We start from the raw sequence: 5,000 nt of genomic DNA, 5'->3' as shown, positions 1-5,000 counted from the left end.
CTTGCATTAGAAAGCTGGACAGTTGACTGAAGAAGATCGAAGGGAAGACAGAGTGACATGGAGGGTAGATAGAGTTGCGGAAGATAAAATCAATAAGATAATTTGGTCACGTAATAAGAAGAAAAGACCAGGAATTGATTACAAGAGTCAAGAGAAAACCAGGTGAGGGAAGAAGATCGAGATGAAGGAAAGAAAATGAGATGGAAGGATGGAATTGTGCTAGAACTACAAAGATGGGAGTCACAGAGGAAGATGCAAGGGACAGAAACAACTGGAGGAGACTCGTACATGGCGCCAGCCCCTCACTCTAGGGAAACGGCCAAAGGGGAGTAAGCGAGGTCATGGAACGCCGAAGGGAGAGAGCGAGAGACGGAAGCTAAAGGGAATAATGGACGGGAGTGCACTGAAGGGGATGTAGCAGAATGGGATAAAGGGGAAAGATCTTGGGAGAGGGAGTACTCTGTAGAAGTTACTGTAGAAGACGACGAAGGAGGGAAAATCAAGGAAACATACGCAGTCGGAGGCGGTGAAGGAAGGAGGGAAGCACACAGTAGAAAGAGGTGAAGGGGTAAGAGTAAAGAAAATAGTTGCAGTACAAGACGACGAAAAGGAGATAATTATGGAAACAGGCGCTGTAGAAGATGATGAAGATAGGAAGTTAATGAAACAGACGCTGTAGAACATGAAGGTGGGAAAATAAGGAAGGCAGATGTAGTAGATGATGAAGTTAGGAAAATAAGGAAGACAGTTGCAATAGGAGGCTATGAAGGAGAATAATGAAAACAGATACAGTAGAAGACGATGGGAGAATAAGAGGGAATAATTAGGGAGGGAGAATAAGAAAGATAAATGGAGTAGAAGGCAATGAAGGAATAAAGATGAAGGAGAAGATTAAGGAAATAATTGAATGTGATGATTGCAGTAAAATGGATAAAACAGAAGAGATAAAAGAAAGAAAGATTTAAGTATGCTAAAGAGGAAACAGGCAAGAATGAGTAAATATGAGGGAGAAAATATGAGAAGTAAAAATTATGAATATAGCAGAGAGAATAAAGATAAATAGCAAATACTTTAGAGAACGGAAGAGATAATGAAATACACACACACACGGAAGAAGAAAGAAGAAGAGAGTGTTGCAAGTGATGAAGGATTAAAGGACGGGGAAAAAAAAATAGGTTGAAAAATATATGATGATGATTGCAATATAAGAAAATAAGAATAAAGTAGTGATAGAGATAACACGTGATGATCCAGGGAAGGCAAACGTGATGGAAGAAAGAAAAGAGAGCAAAGAAAGGGGGAGGATTATCAAACAGTGAGAGAATGAAAAGAAAGATAATGAAAGAAGATATAAAAGGAAGGAACGCAGGTGAATGAGAGAGATAACAGGTAAGAATGATGAAGGAAAATGGGAAGAAGAAAAGACGGCAATTTCATGTGAACCATTATGAAGATTAACGAAGAAAGGCATGAATGAATGTTAAGAGAGAGAAAGAGAGAAAAAAAAGTACAAAAGTGAAAGGAGGAAGAAAGGAAAAATGTGAGGAGTTAAAAATGTGAAAACACGAACAAAAGACGTAAAAAGAAAGGGTTAAAAAGAAAGGAAAGCTAAAACAATGAAGAAACGAGATGCGTATTGAAATAAAAAGGAGAGGAAACAGTTGACGAATAAGAAAATGAAGAGATAAAAAATTGAAATAAATAGAAGATACAATGAACATGAAAAAAAATGAATAGGGAGAAAAATACGATAAATAAGTGGAAGGGAAAAGAAAATGGAAAGAAAAAAAGCTTTGCAATAAACAGGAGAGAAAAATCAATATGAAAAAGAAAACAATTAAAAGGAAAATAAATATATAAATAACACGAGAGAGTTGATAGATCCAATAAAGAAACACCGAGGAGAAGGAAAAATGTAATAAAGAAACTAAAATATGAAAATCGAGAGAGAGAGAGAGAGAGAGAGAGAGAGAGAGAGAGAGAGAGAGAGAGAGAGAGAGAGAGAGAGAGAGAGAGAGAGAGAATACAAAACGACTGAAACAACTGATAGCAAAACAAAAATAAATAATAAAAATGAAAATAAAAATAAATAAAATGAAATAAATAAAATAGAATAACACTGCATGCATATGAAAACTATAACAACTTTCAGGTCATAACTATTTCAATATATCATTCTGTAGTACAAGTTCGGAACACGTTTCTGCCTATTAATGTATTTTGATCCAACAAAAATATGGAAACGATCAGAGTTGCCTATTTCCCGTTAACAGTCTGCGCTGGAGGAGAAGGAAGAGGAGGAGGAGGAAGAGGAGGAGGAAATACTGGAGAAAGAAAGAAAGGAAGGAAGGAAGGAAGGGGGGAAGGAGAGGATGAATTTAATTAAACAAACGTAGTGAAAGAGAGGAGAAAATGATGGAATGAAGGAAGGAGAAAATTAAATAAATGTAAGAGATAAAAAAGAGAAAGGAATTAAATGAAGGAAGGAGTAAAGCAAGAAACTAAGCAAACATGAGAGATGAAAGGAAAAAAGAAAAGAACGAAATAAAGGAAAGGGGAAAGGAAGAAAATTAGCAAACCGTAGGAGATGGAAAAGAAAGAATGGAATGAAATGAAGGAAGTAGAGAAGCAAAAAAAAAGAAAATAAGAGAGAGAAAACGGGAAGAACAAAATGATGAAGGAAAAGAATGGAAGGAAGGAAGGAAGGAAGGAAGAGACAAAATCCAGTAAATGTAAGAGATGAAAAAGAGACGAAAGGAAGAAACGAAGAAGAAGAAATAGAAGAAAAGCAAGAAACATTGAAAACATTAGAGTAAAAAAAAACAAGAACAACAAAATTACGTAAATCAAGAGAAGGAAGAACGGAAGGAAGGAAGGAAGGAAGGAAACAAGGAAGCGAAACAAAATTATACAAGGAAATAAATGTTGAATTTCCCCAAGACAATATGTTGTGCTATTTTATCACGGTGAGATCGACTGGCAACAAATACACTAAGCACCTAATTTGCAGTTTCTTTCCAGACGCGGAACGGGAGCGACAAAGCAGGGAGGAGAAGAGGGAGGCGGGGAGCAGAGAGGAGAGAAAAGGAGAGTTTAGGCGGACAGTGAGGTGGGAAGGGAGGCGGGAAGCGAGGCGGACAGCGAGGTGGGAAGGGAGGCGGGAAGCGAGGCGAGCGGGAGGTGTGGTGGACAGATGGGGGAGAGGAGAAGAAAGTCTCGTATTCAGAAGCTCCTTGCTCTCACCACGACTACTTTCAAGCGCCATAGAGATAATAAGCCAGGTTCTCAAGAGTGTTTCTCCTCATAATAACGTAGAAATCTAGCTAATATGTCACTAGAATCACAGAAACATCCTTGAAAACCTGTGTAGCTTCAACTAGAGCCTTGTGAATGCAGCGGAGGTCGGCGCAGAAGTGTGTCACAATTGTCGAGAGGTCCATATTTAGAAAACGCTTTGCCCTCTCACCACAAATGCTTTCAAATGCCGCAGGGGTGATTAGCCGGGTTCTCAAGACTGTTTTTCCTATTAATAACGTAGAACTCGTGTTAATCTGCCACTAGAGCCGTAAAAGCACCCTTGAAAATCCGTGTAACTTCAACTAGAGCCCTTGAAAAGTTGTGATGGTGAGAGAGCAGTGTTTCAAAATCCGGGCCATAGACAGATGAGGTGGTGAGTTAAATTAGCTTAGGTTAGGTTAGGTCAGGTTAGGTCAGGTCAGGTCAGATTAGGTTAAGGTTATGTTAGTTCAGGTTAGGTCAAGTCAAATTAGGTTAAGTTTAGGTTAGGTTGGGTTAGATCGGGTCAGGTTAGGTCAGGTCAGATTAGGTTAAGTTTAGGTTAGGTTAGGTCAGGTTAGGTTAGGTTAAGTTTAGGTTAGGTTGGGTTAGGTCAGGTCAGGTCAGGTTAGGTTAGGTCAGGTCAGGTCAGGTTAGATTAGGTTAAGTTTAGGTTAGGTTTGGTTATTCATGACACGATGGTTAGGTTAGGTTAGGTTAGGTTATTCATGACACGATGGTCAGGTCAGGTCAGGTCAGGTCAGGTCAGGTCAGGTCAGGTTAGGTTAGGTTAGGTTATTCATGACACGATGCTCACTTCTCTTAAAATCTCAATGTAAGATCAGAAAATAGGTTTTTATTTATGTGTATTTACTTGTTAATTTATTTTTACACATCAGTGCGGGAGGATAATGACACGTTAGTATTAAATAACGACCTGAGAACCAGAAAAGTAAGCTAATTTAGTTTTAGAGATGTATTGATACTCCTCACATGAAACAATTTGATAATGGAGGTTAAAAAATCTGATGCGCAATGAAAAGTTTCACCTCTTTCTGTGTAACGAAAACGTGGAGATATGAAGTGAAAAATTTGGTTCATGTCATGTAATTACGGTCTCTTAATATTACAACATCAAAGGTACACGGAAAGAGTTTAATAATAAAGCACATTTTTGGAAGTCCTTCGTTTACCATTGTAGTGAAAACGTGGAAATATGAAGGGAAGACTAAATAAACACAGAGTATATATTTATCACCTCAGAAAAAAAAATGACGGAAAAAATGTAATAAACAGTATGAAACAGACTCGTGCAAATAAAAAAAAGTAAAGAAAAAAATAAAATAAATAAACAAATACATAAAAAACGAAAAAAATACATACTTAATAACACGTGTTTAACATCTCTTAAAAAAATAAATAAATAAAACAAAAAATAAAATAAATCACGAAGTTATACAATGAAAAATGTAAAACAGACCCTTGATAACAATGAAGGTGTGTAATCGTCTCTCAAAAATCATAACCTAACATTTTTTTGGGGGCACATTTTTCATCCCAGCAGGTAATTAGTTTTCCCAGGTAAGTATCGATGAATGTTTTACCTGCGCAGCTAAAAATGTGCCAAGCAGCGAGGATGAAAGGCGGAGATGGAAGGGAAGGGGAAGAGGAAGGGGGAAAGTAGGGCTATGCTGGGGTGTTTGGAATCTGAAAGCGATGTGAGG

The 5,000-nt window shown here is 37.7% G+C and overlaps 1 protein-coding gene across 1 annotated transcript in view; it reads right to left on the bottom strand.

Moving 5' to 3' along the window:
- Positions 1-5,000, bottom strand: part of LOC135088998 (carbonic anhydrase-related protein 10-like) — a 183,403-nt gene that overhangs the window by 35,145 nt on the left and 143,258 nt on the right. The window lies entirely within an intron of this gene.

This window comes from Scylla paramamosain, chromosome 32 (genome assembly GCF_035594125.1).
Source record: "Scylla paramamosain isolate STU-SP2022 chromosome 32, ASM3559412v1, whole genome shotgun sequence".
Taxonomy (NCBI): domain Eukaryota; kingdom Metazoa; phylum Arthropoda; class Malacostraca; order Decapoda; family Portunidae; genus Scylla; species Scylla paramamosain.
This window is presented reverse-complemented; position numbering and strand designations above follow the sequence as displayed.